Source organism: Physeter macrocephalus, chromosome 12 (genome assembly GCF_002837175.3).
Source record: "Physeter macrocephalus isolate SW-GA chromosome 12, ASM283717v5, whole genome shotgun sequence".
NCBI lineage: Eukaryota > Metazoa > Chordata > Mammalia > Artiodactyla > Physeteridae > Physeter > Physeter macrocephalus.
Genome location: NC_041225.1, coordinates 20,065,965 through 20,085,701, shown reverse-complemented (window position 1 = coordinate 20,085,701; position 19,737 = coordinate 20,065,965). Strand labels below are relative to the sequence as shown.

The following is a 19,737-nucleotide window of genomic DNA, read 5'->3' as shown; positions in this document are numbered from 1 at the left end:
CTTTAGCTGTATTCCAGGATATAGCATGGAAGCCAGCCTACTGCATGAAGGTGGTCTAATGCCATTTATACTGATTAAAAGGGTGATCTTATGTACCGGGAATTATATTTCTTGGAAGTATTAAACAATGTATATTCTTTCTGGGTCACCCTTTAATTGTTTCTGGTGGCCTGGTAGCTTCCTACCTTTGAAGGAGAGGCATCCATTACCCTGGGGAGAAGAAGATGGAGGCTAGAACAAAGAAGGTATCGCTTGTCTTAAAACTCCAGAGTAGAGTTTAAGGCCATGGCCAGACAACAGCCTAAGCCAAGTGTCCTTAATTGTAATAGGTGCAGTAGGAAAGGAAAGAAAAACAAATGCTGACACGTAACTATGACCTATCATCTATTGCAAGATGTATCTCAAAATGTGGTGGAAAATGTGCCAGGCTTTGCCGAAAGACAAGAGGGATTTATCTGGAACTCCCCAAACTGGGCTTTACTTCTCAAGAGTCAGAGAGGAAGAGTGGACCCACACACCAGAGAGTAGCTGGGCTGGACTAGGACAGGGACGCCTTCCACCCAGCCCAGGAGGGCACGGCCTGTGGCTGATGTGGGAAGAGCCCGCACGAAGAGAAAAAGGAGGAAGCAAGAGCTCAGCTCTGACGGTCAAGTCTGGAAGCGGGGGTAGAAACCTATGGTCACTGGGCTCGTGGCTTCCTTCCCCGGGGGAGCCCGGGAGGTGGCAATTGCCCCAGGAAGGTGGGCGCAGAGTGAGACCCGGCTTCCAGCCTGGCACGGAAGGATCCCAGCGCCCGGGGGCACCAGCAGAGTGGGAGAAGCCACCAAGAGCTCCCGGGACCAGGAAGCTGGAGTCCAGGAGCCTCACATCTGGGGCAACGGCAAGGCCCATGGCTGTTGGCACCGAGCAGCATTATGGTCCACACCCGGTGAGACCTGTCACACCACAGCTGACACACAGGGCACAGCAGGCCACAAGGACCCAAGGACAGGGGCTACCACCTGACCCGGCAGGATGAGGCATCTCCCCTTGAGGGGGGCCGGCTGGGACCTCTCCACAACCCGGGCAGATGCCACCCCGAGCTAAGGGAGAGGGCCAAAGGGAGCCGGAGGGGTATGCCCTGAAAGGCCATTTCCCAAGGGTTACTGAGATTTGAAATAAACTCAGTGACGGACATAGTCATGCCTGCACTGGGCTAAAAACCTTGACCTGGACCAAGCGTGCTGGAACTCATTAATCCTGGCGTGTAGTCATTCAGTAAATATTTATGGAGCACATACTACCTGCCGGGCAATGTTCTAGGTACTTGGGATGGATCCGAGAACGAATCAGACAAAAGCCCTACCGTGGAGCCTACGTTCTGCAGGGGGTGAACCGACAGTAAACCGTGACCATAATAAAGAAGGGACTTACATGGGATGTGACGCGCGAACCTGGAAAATAAGCGACTGCCTCGAGGAGTCTGGGCCTGAGAGCAAAACCGTGTCCAGTTACACAATATCCATCCCCACCGGCGCCCCTACACTTGTGTATGCCAGCGTCGCCTCCCTCTGAAGGACCCCGGGGACAGAAAGATGAACACAAGGTAGGCCGTGTCCTCGAGGACCTGACAGCCCAGCCTGTGAGTTTGCCCTATGGGCTTCACGGGGCAGGAACTGTGTCCTTTCCTTCATTTAATAAATGTTTCCCGAGCACCCAGTGAAGTGCATGCCTGGCACTGGGCGCTCACACAAGACATTCACAAAGCACACACGACCTACACAGCACACACAGAAAATATACACATACAACAAACAACACACGCTCACACAACACTCACGGAAAATATACGCATACAACAAACAACACACCCTCACATGACACACACGGAAAATATACGCATACAACAAACAACACACGCTCACACGACACTCACGGAAAATATACGCATACAACAAACAACACACGCTCACACGACACACACGGAAAATATACGCATACAACAAACAACACACGCTCACACGACACACACGGAAAATATACGCATACAACAAACAACACACGCTCACACGACACACACGGAAAATATACGCATACAACAAACAACACACGCTCACACGACACACACGGAAAATATACGCATACAACAAACAACACACGCTCACACGACACACACGGAAAATATACGCATACAACAAACAACACACGCTCACACGACACACACGGAAAATATACGCATACAACAAACAACACACGCTCACACGACACACACGGAAAATATACGCATACAACAAACAACACACGCTCACACGACACACACGGAAAATATACGCATACAACAAACAACACACGCTCACACGACACACACGGAAAATATACGCATACAACAAACAACACACGCTCACACGACACACACGGAAAATATACGCATACAACAAACAACACACGCTCACACGACACACACGGAAAATATACGCATACAACAAACAACACACGCTCACACGACACACACGGAAAATATACGCATACAACAAACAACACACGCTCACACGACACACACGGAAAATATACGCATACAACAAACAACACACGCTCACACGACACACACGGAAAATATACGCATACAACAAACAACACACGCTCACACGACACACACGGAAAATATACGCATACAACAAACAACACACGCTCACACGACACACACGGAAAATATACGCATACAACAAACAACACACGCTCACACGACACACACGGAAAATATACACATACAACAAACAACACACGCTCACACAACACACACGGAAAATATACACATACAACAAACAACACACGGCAGAGACCCACACATGGAAAATATACACATACAACAAACAACACACGCTCACACAACACACACGGAAAAGTCACACAACATACACAAAACACACAAAACCACACACTCACACAACATACACACAGCAAACACAACACCTGCCACACACAACACGCATGCTGACCCAACACACGCATCCAAGTCTCCGTGCTGAAATGTTTTCACGTTAAAGCCCCCAGGACAGAGATGCAGGCCGATGCAGGGCCAACCAACCAGGCAAAATATGACCACGTGGAGGTGGTGAACGGAACGAAAGCCTTAAGGCCTGGGTGGGGTGGGGGGGGTCCCGGTTGAGACACTTCAGGACAACACTTGGGGGTCCCAAGTTCCCGCAGGTGCCCCCCGCGGGCTCTGAGGAGGCGTTGATGACCGAGAGAGCTGTTTCCAATCAAGAGCTCGGGGTCTGCTCTCATGATGTAATCTCTTTAAGACGCTCTAGACTCTTCCTGCAGGGCCGAGAGGGCCACCTGGCACCAGGTGTACCTGTGTGGCTCTCAACACCTGGCGCTTCAGTAAAGGTTAGAGTCACATCGTGCAACTGTGTCATCGGGGTTTCCTTTCCAGAAGTTAGTCTGATGCAGTGAAGCTTAAAACAATAACCTGCCCACAGCATGAAATTTATTTTCTAACTTTCAGCGGATCAAAGGAAGTGCAATTTGGCTTCCAGAGTGAGTATCCCAGTTTTGCATGACGGCACAAAGTGTCGTGAGAGGAAGAACCCTCTGCGGTCAAAGGCATATCTTTGAAGTGCAGTAAGGAGCTTATGTTTTCACTAGATATTCTTGCATTATTGAAAGAAAGTTCCGATCTCACTATAGCACGAAGTTACAGCTTTTACCATTACCCTCTGATAAACGTTTCTTTGGTCCCAGCTGAGCTGTATACTTATTTTGAGCAATTTTAAAAGAATATATGTGTGTGTGTGTGTGTGTGTGTGTACACACACATGTATAGTATATATTGCATAGTTTTAAAAGAATATATATATATATGTTTCTTTTCTTGATACTTTCCAAACATATTCTTTACCATGATTGTAATGAAAAACTCCCAGGAGGTAGCAGTTTTAGCACTTTTTCAAGGTCTGAATAAATGAGATTAACTCTTGAAACTCAAGCGCTCAGAGTAAATGTTTTCTGCCCAGTTTCGTCCCCCGCACACAAGCGTTACGTCCTAGAAACCCATAACACACATCCCCAAGGGGCCATACAGACCTGGACAAACATTCAAACAAGCAACAAGCTGCCTCAAGTCCTTTTTGGAACAAGGTGAGATTCACCTAAACAAAGAAAGAAGCAGGGAACATGCCGGGTGAAAGTTAGGATGGAGAATCGAAGGCGGCTCTGGGAGCGCAGAAGTGACTCAAGTGAAACGGTGACAGCTGTTCGAAGATCTGAGAGTTGGAGGTGACTAACAGTAACACATGCAGGCACTTTACTCTGCGAGGCCAACAGGAGAGCTAAGCCACAAATGCGTGTGCCGGGATGCCACGAGCAACGTTAACTCACAGACAGGAGAGGCTCAAGGTGCCTCCAGCTCTACCCATTCCAACTGGGCTTCGTCAGCCTCAGTTCCCCATCTGTCACATGGGGAAACCTGAGCCCACCTGGCCAGGATGGTGAACATACAGGTAAAGTGCTTATTGCTGTAGGTGGCACACAGTAGGTGCTTTGTGCTGCTATTTTTGGTCCCCCAAGATAGGTAGGGGACGTGTTACGGTTTCAAGCCTGGAGTAAGGATGCCTTCCCAGTCCAAAACTGGACCTGTGGTTTGATGAGAAAAGGTGCAGATATGAGACAACACTGCCCAACATTGGAAACTAAGACCTTTCAATATTTTATCTCCCGACTATGTCACACGTCTAAGATTCACACATAAATAAGCCTTACCTTTAAGAAGTGACTTTTTCCTTCCTCCTTTATGACCAGATTCTTTCAAACTAGGTCAAACACTTATTGCAATGGGGTTATGAATTAATGTGAGAGCAGTAAGAAGCAGAGCTGAGAAACTATAGACATGCAAAGTTTATCTAGAAAAATGTTAGCCTTGTCATACAGAAAACACTAGGACCCAGCATAGGAAGTCTGCTAACGTGATTTCACCCTTTTCTGCCAATGGGAGAAAAAGTGAACCCGAGAGTTTTCAGGACCATAAACATCCTCCTTGTGAGTGTGTGTGTGTGTGTGTGTGTGTGTGTGTGTGTGTGCGCGCGCGCGCGGGCTGGAGGGGAGGGGAGGAATCCTCTAATGTGTCCAACACAATGCAAATATATACTTCTTAAACTGAAATATGATTGACATGTTAGTTTCAGGTGTACAACATAATGATTGGATATTTGTATATACTTTGAAATGATCACAGTAAGTCTAGTGAAGAACCATCACCACCCACAGTTACAAATGTCTTTTCCTGTGATAAGAACTTACAAGATCGAACCTCTTAGCAACTTTCAAATATACAAGGCAATATTCTTAACTATGGTTATCATGCTGTATATTACATCCTGGGACTTATTTATTTTATAACTGGAACTTTGCACATTTTGACCCCTTCACCCATTTCACCCCTCCCCACCCCCTGCCTCTGGTAACCACCAATCTGCTCTATCTCTGAGATAATTCAAAATCAGACTTAGACAAAGTGATCTCAATTATAGGGACATCGCTCTCCCTCCTCTCCCCTTTTAGACAGAACCACTAGCAGCACTTTCTTATAAATAAAATTCTCAAAATGCATTGAAGAACATCTAGAAGCAATAAAATTAATCCAGAAACATCACCGGCAGAAGCATGTTGGCCATCTGTGCCAAAACCTGGCTGACCTTTCCATATTATCATTGTGTTGTGAAAAGAATTTTTAAACAAGCAGTTACCATATTTACTTAAGAGTCAATGCGGCCAAGAATGAAGTAAATACCGTGTGAACCATCAGGCCTCTTAACGACCACAGAGTCTTTTTATACTCGGAGTTTCACTGTCACTGCTTGAGACAACGAGATTATATGTGTGGGAGGCTCTTCAATTTCCCCCTCAGAAGGAGGACTGGGGAAGAATAAAGGAAGTAGTGCTCAAAGCTAGAGAAAAGGAGAGATGAAAAAGGCGGCAATCAGGAAAAGGCTGAACGCCCCTCATGCAATAACCCACCCACCATGTGGACACAAAACTGACGTGTGGAACCTACGTGGGTGTTTTTCCCACTTTGTCAAATGAGATGGTTAGACCAACACAGACTTTTCTTCTAAAGCATCCAGATTAGCTGGATAAACAGTGCTAGGCCAGCCCCTCCTTGCCCTTTGCTTGGGCTTTGGCAGTCAGAACCCACCCTTGCGGGGCTGCCACTCCCCTGGATGAAGCCCAGACCACTGGCTCTCATTCCCAGACCCGCCTTGCCTCCCTGACTCCATCTTTCGGGCAAGTTCCGCTCCTTGCCTTGGGGAACTCCATGCTTCCTGGCTGAGGTCAAATCACAAAGCAGTCTCCTTGCCAGTTTCTCCATTGTTCCCTCGTTTCCTCTGCCCAGACTGTTAACCTTCTTCCTCCTTCTCCTTCCAGGCCCATCCTCAATACTGTATGCTCCTTTCAGAGGGTGTTCTAGGGTTTTCCCACCCCTCCAACCAGGGGAAACGGGTGACTGTCTCCACCTCCTCTGAGCCCTTGGCTTCATCTCCCCGTCCCTGGTGGCACCAGCACCCCGGACTCCGTACGGCCGAGATCTTCTCTCCCTGATACTCATCAGATGCTGAAAGGTAAGCTCCTTCCCTTACTGACCACAGCTTGAGCAGAGCAGCTGTTTAAATCTTTGCCGAATAAATGAAAGCGGCTCCATTTACACTACTTACACCCACTGCCCCTTAGAAAATTCAAACCACACGGACGGGACAGAGAACCTGTGATCATGTTCAGGAACAAAGTTTTCTGGGAAATGGACCTAAATCCCCCCAGCAGAGGGATGTGGCAATCACTCAGGACAGCCTCATTCTAGCCAGCTTCTTGTCGACCTGGGGGAATTACGGAAATTACGGCTGTCTATTTTCCGGGTCAGTGATTCTCAGGCCACCTTATAACACCTGCACCCGGAGAGTTTTTAAAAAATCTCTCTGCCCAGGTCTGCTGCATCTCAGACCTATGCCATCAGAAGGTCTGGGGGGTGGGGCCCAGGTACCGGTAGTTCTTAAGGCTCCCCAGGTGATTCCAACGTGCGACCAAGATGGACAAAGGCTGGCCTCGATCACAGAGGGTGACCATAGTCAGTAGACGTTGGTTCTATTGGTACGTAGCTGAGCGGGTCCCCTAATGCGGCAACACCATTTTCTACACCGACTGGGCCGACAGGGGCCAGGCAGAGGAAGAGGGTCCAACCTCAGGGGTTTATTCACACGCAGCAGGTTTCCCTGGAACGACAATTCATGATCCAGACATCAGTTCCAGACTAAAGGAAGTGTCTGTCTCCACCACCCCTCCGCCACCACCCTCCCAGCATTTTTCACTTTCCTATGAACCTAGTTTTTATGTACTATGGCACATTACCTAAATTTCTTAAACATTTCAACTGGGAAAGAAAATCTAGAACTCTGATCTTGCAGTTAAATAAATCTCAGAATTCGAGGTTGATGAGAAATCTTCAAGTGTGCTGAGTGATGTGGGGTGTAATTTCCCACATTATTACAATAGCAAAAATGTAACCTCTCTTTCTCCCTATGAGTCAGCTCAGTAAACCACTGCGATAGTCTAGAGAAGTGCTTAAACTCTGAGGGAAACTTGTTCAAAAGAGGTTGTCATGGCAAGTATCACATGAGATTTTTTTAAATCAACAAGTCAAAGTACCCATTCTTTCACCCCTGACTAGAATCATATATTTTCTCCCCAAGAAAGAAATGCTGTGATTTTTTGCACATTGTTTAACAGGTTATTATTTTGTTTGTTTGTTTCCCAGCTTAATTGAAATATAATCGACATATAACATTGTGTCAGTTTAAGGTGTACAACGTGTTGATTTGATACATTTTTATACTGTCAGATGTGACCACCATCGTGTTAGCTAACACCTCCATCCCATCACATAATTACCACTTCTTTTTTTGGGGTGAGAACATTTAAGATCTACTCTCTTAGTGACTTTCAAGTATGTAATACAATGTATTAGCTACAATCACCATGCTGAACATTAGATCCCCTAACTTGTTATTCTTATAACTGCAAGTTTGTACCTTTTGACCAACATCTCCCCATTTCCCTCACTCCCCAGCCCCTGCAAACGCCACTCTACTCTCTGTTTCTCTGAGTTCAGCTCTTTTTGATTCCACATATAAGTGGTATCGTACAGTATATGTCTTCCTCTGTCTGGCTTATCTCACTTAGCTTAATACCCTGAAGCTTCTTCCATGTTCTTGCAAAAAGCAGGGTTTCCTTTCTCATGGCTGAATGGCATTCTATTGTCTGTCCAGTATGTACCACGTCTTCTTTATCCATTCATCTGTTGACAAACACTTAGATTATTTCCGTATCTTGGCTATTATGAATAATGCTGCAATGAACATGGAAGTGTAGGTATCTCTTTAAGATACTGATTTCATTTCCTTTGGATAAATATCCAGAAGTGGAATTGCTGGATCATATGGTAGCTCTATTTTTAATTTTTTGAGGAACCTCCATACTGTTTTCCAAAGTGGCTGCACCAATTTACTTTCCCACCAACAGTGCACAAAGGTTCCCTTTTCTCCACATACCCATTAACATTTGTTATCTGTTCTTTTATTGATGTACAGATTATGCATTAACAGATAGATGATACAATCTGTGAAACCAGGTTTCTCCCACCTGTTTCAGGCAGGGTATGTTTAACCCTTCCAGAGAAGTATCTGTTGAGTTCCTATTAGACTTGAATTTTTACTTTATAATATGTATTGTATTGGTTGTAGCTTCAATATTATCTAGGGACCATTTCAGAGGCTAGAAAATAACCCTTGTACATAATGCCTTCTTTAAAAACTAGCTTACAGGTAACAAGTGCCAGCTTGGATGATAAATTCCCATAAGAAATGGTAGAAGGCAGCCTTAATTATGTTCCTCACGTGAACGAACTCTGAACGCTTCAGCACTCATACAAATATGAGTCCAAATACACCTCAAAAAGAATTATGCATTGACTAGCATTTCCCTTCTTTGGGTCCCGTTATCATATCAGCGCAATGAAACGTGAAGAGGTTTGGGAGCCCAACTGACGACCCAGGTTCAAATCCTGACTCTGTCATTCATCTGCCACCATCTGGACATGGTACCTGCCTAAATCTGCTAGCTCTGCCCCCCATCTTCCTTTGGGACAAATTGAAATCAGTAAAACCTGTGTACAGAGCACAGGTAATGTCTGTAAAGCACCCAGACGTCGCCAGGAGCAGCCAGATGACAGCTGAGCCTGGTTCATTCAGGACGGCGGCAGGTCCGCCCAGAGCGAGGAGGTCAAAGAGCCAGCAATTGAAATCCAGGTAATAAATGGTCTGAGAAAAGTTGTCCCATGATTTCCAGTCAAGTTCTGCCCTCTCGCTAAGTCCAGGAATTGAATGAGGGAAACCACATCAACCTCTGGGGTCATACTCACGGCTGTGGAATGTGTTAGGTTTGCAGCCATGTTGGAATATATTGTTGGCATAAGCGGCTGAGTGGATAGAGTCCAAACAACCAACACTGCTTACCTCAGCCAAGAAGTTCAGCATCTTCAGAAAAAAAGAGGATAATGTATAAGTGTGTCCACTTCCAGTAATTTCCCCTCAAATGATAAAAAAGGCAAACCTCCACAAAAGACACGATCACGCCATCGCCTAGTTCTATAGCAACATCATCATTCATTTGTTCATTGATTCGGAGAATGTCTGAAGCCTTCAGACATCAAACTTGCTAATATTCTCACTGAAATTTTAGTCCTTGTCATGAACAGATTGAACACAGATATCGGAAAACCAAGAGCCTAAAAATCTATGGATCCTAAAATATTTATTTTAATTACAATTAGCACAGATGCCGTTCAAGTTTTATAAATATGATTTGGGACTTTTCCTTTGCCTTGTAAGTATTCCTCTGGCTGCCTTGTAAGTATTCCTCTGGCTGCCTTGTAAGTATTCCTCTGGCTGCCTCTTTTACCTCCTTATCATTATCGCTGGGCAAGTCCCAACCCCACCCCAAGTTGTGTTGGATTTTGGGGCCCCTCTGTCTGAGTTGAGCATCTGGAACTCATCTGTGGAGTCCCTTCTCCTCCGGAGCAAACCCTGCCCTCTTCTCCCTGGACCAGGAAGCAAAGCTAGCTGAGGGGTTAACCGATCTCACAGCTGTCCCACTTCCGGCTCAGGTGGTCCTATCTCCATGGAAACCTGCATCCCCGAACACGTCTTCCGGGCCGGCAGGTCCTGAAGCCTCACCCAGACACACCGCCTACACACGCGCGCGTGCGTGCGCTACTCCCCACTCAGCTCTGGCCACAAGTGACCAGTGGTGCCCTAGACAGGGGCCTGAGAGCCCGACCAAGAATACTTGACCTCGGTCCCCTGTGTTTCTTCACAAGATAGAAGCACCTCTGGGCTTAGAGCCTTAACCATCAGGCACGTGAGGGTGTGGTCCAGCCCTTCTGCAGGGCCCTGCCAATGCTACAGGCTCGGAAGCCAAGCAGCCCCATAATAATGGAACCAGAGGGGCCAAAGTGAAAGAGGATGTGGGGCAGAGAGAGAGCCTCTCCTCCAGGCCTTCCCCAACGATGAGGCTGAGGAAGTTTGCTCTATTTGGGGATGCTTGGAGAGCATCCTCAGAGAGCTCAGAATCAGGGGCTAGTCCCAGCTCCACCCTTGGCCCACCCCGTGGCCTTGAGGAAAGCTCTTGATCCTTCACCTCTAAAGATAGAAGGAACACCCTACCTGCACCTCCAGAGAAGGATATAAGAGAAGCCCCAGCCCCATGGACTCCCCAGCACCAAACAGGCCCCCGCAGTGGTCTGCGAGGCCGGAGTTCTCATCTGGAACCAGAAACCAAAACCAGAACCGGCGGCCAAAATCCACAACACCGATGGCAGATGCTGTCAAGGATGTGAAGCACCAGGGACCCTCATGCACTGCTGGAGGGGGTGCAAAACAGTGCAGCCACTTTGGAAGACAGTCTGACAGTTTCTCACCAAACTAAACATACTCTTACAGTACGATCCTGCAATCACTCTCCTTGGTATTTACCCAAAGGAGTCGAAAACTTACAGCCACACCAAAACCTGCACATGGACGTTTATAGAAGCTTTATTAATAACTGTCAAAACTTGGAAGCAACCAAGATACCATTCAGTAGGGGAATGGATAAATCACCACTGGTCCATCCAGACAATGGAATATTATTCAGTGCTAAAGAGAAATGAGCTATCAAGCCATGATAAGACATGATGAAACCTTCAATGCATAATGCTAAGTGAAAGAAGCCAATCTGAAAAGGCTGCGTAATGTATGATTCCAATTATATGACATTCTGAAGAGGTGAAATTATAGAGACAATAAAAAGATCGGTAGTTGCCAGGGGGCGGGTGGGAGGATGGATGGACAGGCGGAGCACAGAGGACTTTTTGGGCAGTGAAAATGCTCTGTGTGATGCTATAATGATGCATACACGTCATTCTATATTTGTCTAAACACATAGAATGTACCACACCAAGAGTGAACCCTAAGGTAAACTATGGACTTTGGGTGATAATGATGTGTCAGTGTAGGTTCATCAGTTGTACCGAATGTATCCCTCTGGGGAGGGGGGCATACTGATAATGGAGCAGGTTATACACGTGTGGGGCAGGGGGTATATGGGAAATCTCCATACCTTCCTCTCAATTTTTCTGTAAACTTAAAACTGCTCTTAAAAAATAAAGTCTAAATAGAACTACCATATGACCCAGCAATCCCACTCCTGGGCATATACCAGGAGAAAACCATAATTCAAAAAGATACACGCACCCCAGTGTTCACTGCAGCACTATTTACAATAGCCAGGACACGGAAGCAGCCTAAATGTCCATCAACAGAGGAATGGATAAAGAAGATGTGGCACGTATATACAATGGAATATTACTCAGCCATAAAAAGAAACAAAATTGAGTTATTTGTAGTGAAGTGGATGGACCTAGAGATTGTCATACTGAGTGAAGTAAGTCAGACACAGAAAGACAAACATATGATATCGTTTATATGTGGAATCTTATAAAAAAGAGTACAAATGAACTTATTTACAGAACAGAAGTAGTGTCATGGATGTAGAAAACAAACTTATGGTTACCAGGAGATAAGGGGGAGTGGATAAATTAGGAGATTGGGCTTGACATACACATATTACTATATATAAAATAGATAACTAATAAGGACCTACCCTATAGCACAGGGAACTCTTCTCAATACTCTGCAATGTCCTATATGGGCAAAGAATCTAAAAAAGAGTGGATATACGTATATGTATAACTGATTCGCTTTGCTGTACACCTGAAACTAAGACAACATTGTAAATCAACTACATTCCAATAAAAATTTTAAAAAATAATAAAATAGTCTAAAAAAAACCCCTCAGCTATGATATATGAAAAATTCGAAAACACACTGAGTTAACCTCTTCCCCCTATGAGATCACCAAAGCTAAAAAAACAAAACAAAACAAAACACAGTTTGCTAGCATACTGTGTCGGCAGACGTGTGGAGAAACATTTTCTCAAACATTCCTGGCAGAGGTGTTAACTGTTATAACCTGATGGGAGGTGGGTGGGCAAATCACAAATGCACACAAGCCTCTGACCCAGCAGTGCCACTTCTAGGAATTTAGCCAACAAATACGCTTGCTAGCACTTCTGCAAAATGACACAGGCATGGGTGTTTGTTATTCATTGCAACATTGGTGGTAACAGCAAAAGACTGCAAACAACTTATTAGTCAGCAAAAGGTTAAAAAGCAGCTCGTTAGATGCAGATTTGGAACCAGGTACAGATGAGTGTATATCATTGGCATGTGTGATGATTAATTTTATGTGTCAACTGGACTGGACTATGGGATGTGCGTGAGGGTGTTTCTGGAAGAGATTAGCACCTGAATTGGTGAACTGAGTAAAGCAAATGGCCCTCCCCAGTGTGGATGGGCTCCATCCAATCCTTTGGAGGCCTAAATAGAGCAAAAAGGCAGAGGAAGGTTGAATTAACTCGGCCTGACAACTTGAGTGAGGATGTCGACCTTCTCCTGCCCTTGGCACTCCTGGTTCTTAGGCCTTCAGACTAGACAGGTGTCTACACCATTGCTCTCTAACTCTCAGCCTTCTAACTACACCATCTGCTTTCCTCGGTCTACAGCTTGTAGATGGCAGATCCTGGGACTTCTCAAGCCTCCATGATGGCATAAGCCAATCCACACCTTATAATAAGTCTATTCCTAGACAGGTACATATAGACAGACAGACACATATATAACCAAGAGGAGATTGATATAGCTATATCGATACCTACATATCTACATATATATCAATCTCCTATTGGTTCTCCAGAGAGAGAACCCTAATACAGTGTCAAAGAGGTGGAAGAAACTATTAACTGTCAACCTATTGGTGAGAAAGAGGGAAAGACTTCGCTGAATAACCTTTTTAAAGCCTTTTAAACTGTGCGTTATCTATTCAAAAGCACACAAACTATGTGCTTTTACTCATTTATTCTCCCCAGAATGAGACCGTGTCATGAATCCCAGTCGTGCACTAAGTACTGATGTGACTTTAGGCAAATCACGTCCCTGCACTTACGTTTCTTAGTCTGCAAAGTAAGATAATAATAAAGACTACCTCGTACACAGGGCACTTAGAACCAGGTCTCACATGTAGATAAGGCTCTACTGGTTATTTGCCATCATCATTACTTATTCAATACCAGGTTCAAACCATTGCTAAATGTTCATTTGATCCCAATTTTAACAACCGACCACTGAGCTGAGGGTCAGAGTGAAACTCTGTACCTCCTGCAAAGCTTTCCATACATGCCAAGTCCATGGGACCTGAACTTACAAAAGCTGCGCTCTCCGTTTTCCCGATTCTACCCTGGGTTTGTATTCATTTGCTTATCATCCATTAAGAGCTTTCAAGTCTTTCTCGGTAGAAAAAGAAACCAACCCACACTAAACTAAACCAAGAAAACAATCAATACGCCCCAGATAAAGCTCTATTTTTAAATCCGCTGTAATTCCTTTTGGGGATATTCATCTCCCTGCAGAGTTGGGTAAAAACATTCCTAGCTCCCTTCCACTGACTCATTCGAGAAACAGTCATCAAGCCCTCACAGGGTGTCAGACCCCAAACCAGGCCCAGGAGAGAGAGAAACACATAAAACCAGCCCCTACCTTTCAGAAGCTCTCACTGGGGGTCAGAGTAAAGCAGGTGGCTGGTGAAAATGCAATATGAGAAGAATGGCATATTATCCCATGTGCAAATGAGATACATAAGCAACAAAATAAAACCTGTTTTTAATCTAAAGTTTGTCCATGTGCTACTGAATCTAGGAACCAAGAAACATGCAACACGCACAACTTTCCAAGTTTAGAATTAGAAGACATGGTCAAAATGTCAGCACCCAGCTCTCCCCAAACTAGGTACTCTATAAGGTGAGGCTATAAGTAAACTTCATATTAACACTAGTAATTGTACCATTTGGTATTTTTACTTTCTTTCTATTTAAAGAACATTCCTCTAGCTTTTCTCTTTCTCCTCCCAGTAGGATCATGTGGTGGAGTGGAAAGTCAGTCCTTACCTCTAAATTGTAGAGAGAAAAGGAGATAAAATCATAAAGACTGAGGTTTGCCCTCAGTTGTTCAAACGGTCAATAAAAAGTCAGAGCAAAAGCATCGACTCCCACACACTCTGGGCGGACTTGCTGAGAGACGTCAAACGAGGTCAAAGGCCTCAGAAATTAGGTTGGCAAAAGTTACTGTGAGAGAGGATTGGTTTGATAATATAACCAAAAAAAGATAAGAAGCTGAACCCAAAGGGGCAGAATGGGAAGCCAGAAGGTTTCACAAAAAGTGTCCTTGAAGCAAATTAAGACAACAAAATACTCTTGGCCAGTTATCAGATTAGTACACTTTAGAAAAAAAAAAAGGTGAAAAACCCAATGCTGGTGAAAGTGTGAGAAAAGGGTGTCCATACAGTGCTGGAGGGAGTATACATGACTAGTACTTTCCTAGAAAAATTTAGTAACAGAAGCAAGAGCTTCAAATATGCTCGTGCCCTTTGACCTCTGGGAATTTATTCCAAGGAAATAATCAGGAAGAGATGTGCAGGTTTCCCTATAGGAATGTTAGTTTGGGGAATGTTAATAATAGAAAAGAAAAAAATCAAACATACCAACATGATTTAACAAATCATCTGTGTAATGTGATTAAAAAGCTTTTGTAGGAAGAACTACATTAGCATGGCAAAACGCTCACAGCATATTGCTGAAAGGGAAAAGCAGGTGATAAAACATCATGTACAGTACAAGCATGTTTTTTCAAAAACGTAAATGTGTTCAGAGAAAACCATACCCACCAAAATACTAACAGTATTTATCTCACAATGTTAGGTTTTTATGTTTCACCTTTTTTATTTATCTCTATGTATTCTTTTTTAATTTTATTTTTGACCATGAGCATGTGCTGTCTGTGTACGTTTATAAAGGCTATATTTTAGAAGTGAATCATAGCCACTCCGTGACCTCGCCTGTGGAGTTTCTCTCCTCAGCAAGTTAACAGTGCCCAAAAGGGTTTGTAGGTTAAAGATTAAAAACTGAATGTTGGGACTTCCCTGGTGGCGCAGTGGTTGGGAGTCCGCCTGCCAATGCAGGGGACACGGGTTCGAGCCCTGGTCCAGGAGGATCCCACGTGCCGCGGAGCAACTAAGCCCGTGCGCCACAACTGCTGAGCCTGTGCTCTAGAGCCCTCGAGCCACAACTACTGAAGCCCACACGCCACAACTACTGAAGCCCACGCACCACAACTACTGAAGCCCACGCGCCTAGAGCCCATGGTCCACAACAAAAGCCACTGCGATGAGAAGTCCGCTCAGTGCACCAAAGAGTAGCCCCCACTCGCCGCAACTAGGGAAAGCCTGTGCACAGCAACGAAGACCCAATGCAGCCAAAAATAATAAATAAATAAAATAAATTTTTTTTAAAAAACAACTGAATGTTTAGAGACAGGCCATAAGCATCTTTTAGAATTCATCACTACTTGTCAACAGATGAATGGATAAAGAAGGTGTGGTATATTTATACAATGGAATATTACTCAGCCATAAGAAAAGAATGAAATAATGCCATTTGCAGCAACATGGATGGACCTAGAGATTATCATACTCTGTGAAGTCAGACAGAGAAACACAAATATCATGATATCACTTATACGTGGAATCTTAAAAAAAAGATACAAATGAACTTATTTACAAAACAGAAATAGACTTAAATAGAAAAAAACCTTACCGTTACCAAAGGGGAAAGTGGGGGGAGAGATAAACTGGGAATTGGGGATTAACAGATACACACTACTATATATAAAACAGATAATCAACAAGGTCCTACTGTATAGCACAGAGAACTATACTGGATATCTTGTAATAACCAATAATGGAAAAGAATCTTAAAAAGAATAGATATATGTGCATAACTGAACCACTTTGCTGTACACCTGAAACATTCTAAATCAACAATACTTCAATTAAAAAATACAATTTTATCATATGATATCACTTATATGTGTAATCTAAAAAATGGTTACAAATGAACTTATTTACAAAGTAGAAATAGAGACACAGATGTAGAGAACAAACTTATGGTTACTGGGGGGAAGGAGGGGAGAGGAATAAGTTGGGAGATTGGGAATGACATATACACACTACTATATATAAAATAGATAATAAGAACCTACCGTATAGCACAGGGAACTCTACTCAACACTCTGTGATAACCTATATAGGAAAAGAATCTAAAAGAGAGTGGATATATGTATAACTGATTCACTCTGCTGTACACCTGAAACTAACACATTAAATCCACTATACTCCAATAAAAATTTTTTTTAAAAATAAAATGCACTAATTTATAAGTTAACTTTTAAATTTAAATAACTGTGAAAAACTATTAGAAGTATAATACTATAAAGCAAATTGGAATAAATGTTGAAGAAACTCTGAAAAATACATTTTTAAATAAATAAATTAAAATAAAATAAAATTCATCACCACTCTTAGGAAGATCAAATTCATCTCGAGAAGTGTCCCTATTCCTTCCAGATGGTATGTCTCCTCCCTTTCCCCAACTATCCACACGTTTCCAGTGAGCACAGATTTCCCCCCGGCCCCCAGCACACACATGGTGGCCTCCAGTCACCTGTGGGTGGACATGGTGATTCACCAAACCAGCTAGTCACTCTCTACACCTTCTGAAATGTCCTTCTCACCATCCAGCCCTTCACACCCTAACACCCACAGTGCAAACTCACATTTGGCATAAGAGCAAGAGGAAGTTTTAAGTTGAATTGAATTGAATGGTTAACCTCATTTTTGTTTTCTTCCTTCCTTTCTTTAATATCTGAGATTCTGCCCCATTTTCTTATTCTTTCACACAACAACATTATTATAGGACATATAGAGGTCAAGGGTGTCCAATAAGAAATACAAGGCAATGTTGACCAAACCCTGAGAGCCTACCGTCCTCCTTGCAACTCCAGATGTAACATTTTCAAAGCCTCTGAAAAAGCATGCTCAAAACAGTGATGGCTTACCAGAGCTCCCTGAGCTACAAAGGCCTCTGCTCTGGGGGTGATGGCCAGTCCCAGTGTCTGAGTGATTCCCTAGGCCCAGCAAAGGGACCAGGTTTCCAGAGCCCAGTAAAAATAAAAACAAACGGCAACAACAACAACCATGCTCAAGCTTTTAAGAGTACATTGTATCTATTGAGATGATCATATGGTTTTTCTCCTTCAGTTTGTTACTATGGTGTATCACAGTGATTGATTTGCATATATTGAAGAATCCTTGCATCCCTGGGGAAAAACCCCTCTTGATCATGGTGTATGAACCTTTTAATGTGCTGTTGGCTTCTGTTTGCTAGTATTTTGTTGAGGATTTTTGCATCTGTGTTCATCAGTGATATTGGCCTGTAGTTTTCTTTCTTTGTGACGTCTTTGTCTGGTTTTGGTATCAGGGTGATGGTGGCCTCATAGAATGAGTTTGGGAGTGTTCCTCCCTCTGCTATCTTTTGGAAGAGTTTGAGAAGGATAGGTGTTAGCTCTTCTCTAAATGTTTGATAGAATTCGCCTGTGTGGTCTGTTTATATTTTCTATTTCTTCCTGGTTCAGTCTCGAACGGTTGTTCTTTTCTAAGAATTTGTTCATTTCTTCCAGGCTGTCCATTTTACTGGCATATAGTTGCTTGTAGTAATCTCTCATGATCCTTTGTATTTCTGCAGTGTCAGTTGTTACTTCTCCTTTTTCATTTCTAATTCTATTGATTTGAGTCTACTCCCTTTTTTTCTTGATGAGCCTGGCTAATGGTTTAAGCTTTCAACAAAATTCAACACCCATTTATGATAAAAACCCTCCAGAAAGTAGGCGTACAAGGAACTTACCTCAACATGATAAAGGCCATATATGACAAACCCACAGCCAACATCGTTCTCAGTGGTGAAAAACTGAAACCATTCCCTCTAAGATCAGGAATAAGACAAGGTTGTCCACTCTCATCACTATTATTCAACCTAGTTTTGGAAGATTTAGCCACAGCAATCAGAGAAGAAAAAGAAATAAAAGGAATCCAAATCGGAAGAGAAGAATTAAAGCTGCCACTGTTTGCAGATGACATGATACTACACATAGAGAATGCTAAAGATGCTACCAGAAAACTACTAGAGCTAATCAATGAATTTGGTAAAGTAGCAGGATACGAAATTAATGCACAGAAATCTCCTGCATTCCTATACACTAATGATGAAAAATCTGAAAGAGAAATTAAGGAAATACTTAGGAGTAAACCTACCCAAGGAGACAAAAGACCTGTATGCAGAAAACTATAAGACAGTGATGAAAGAAATTAAAGATGATACAAACAGATGGAGAGATATACCATGTTCTTGGATTGGAAGAATCAACATTGTGAAAATGACTCTACTACCCAAAGCAATCTACAGATTCAATGCAATCCCCATCAAACTACCAAAGGCATTTTTCACAGAACTAGAACAAAAAATTTACAATTTGTATGGAAATACAAAAGACCCCAAAGAGCCAAAGCAATCTTGAGAAAGAAAAATGGAGCTGGAGGAATCAGGCTTCCGGACTTCAGACTATACTACAAAGCTACACTAATCAAGACAGTATGGTACTGGAACAAAAACAGAAATATAGATCAATGGAACAGTATAGAAAGCCCAGAGATAAACCCATGCACATATGGTCACCTTATTTTTGATAAAGGAGCATCACTAATCATTAGAGAAATGCAAATCAAAAATACAGTGAGGTATCACCTCACACCAGTCAGAATGGCCATCATCAAAAAATCTACAAACAATAAATGGTGGAGAGGGTGTGGAGAAAAGGGAACCCCCTTGCACTGTTGGTGGGAATGTAAATTGATACAGCCACTATGGAGAACAGTATGGAGGTTCCTTCAAAAACTAAAAATAGAACTATCATATAACCCAGCAATCCCACTACTGGACATATGCCCTGAGAAAACCATAATTCAGAAAGAGTCATGTACCACAATGTTCGTTGCAGCTCTATTTACAATAGCCAGGACATGGAAGCAACCTAAGTGCCCATCAACAGATGAATGGATAAAGAAGATGTGGCACATATATACAATGGAATATTACTCAGCCATAAAAAGAAA

At 43.4% G+C, this 19,737-nt stretch overlaps 1 protein-coding gene and 1 non-coding gene across 4 annotated transcripts in view; one reads left to right on the top strand and one right to left on the bottom strand.

Moving 5' to 3' along the window:
- Window positions 1-19,737, bottom strand: part of IL1R1 (interleukin 1 receptor type 1) — an 86,209-nt gene that overhangs the window by 64,837 nt on the left and 1,635 nt on the right. The gene's annotated exons all lie outside the window — the stretch shown is intronic.
- On the top strand, window positions 17,609-17,694 carry LOC112062377 (small nucleolar RNA SNORD86). Its single transcript, XR_002890693.1, has one exon. It is a non-coding gene; the product is annotated as a small nucleolar RNA SNORD86 (small nucleolar RNA).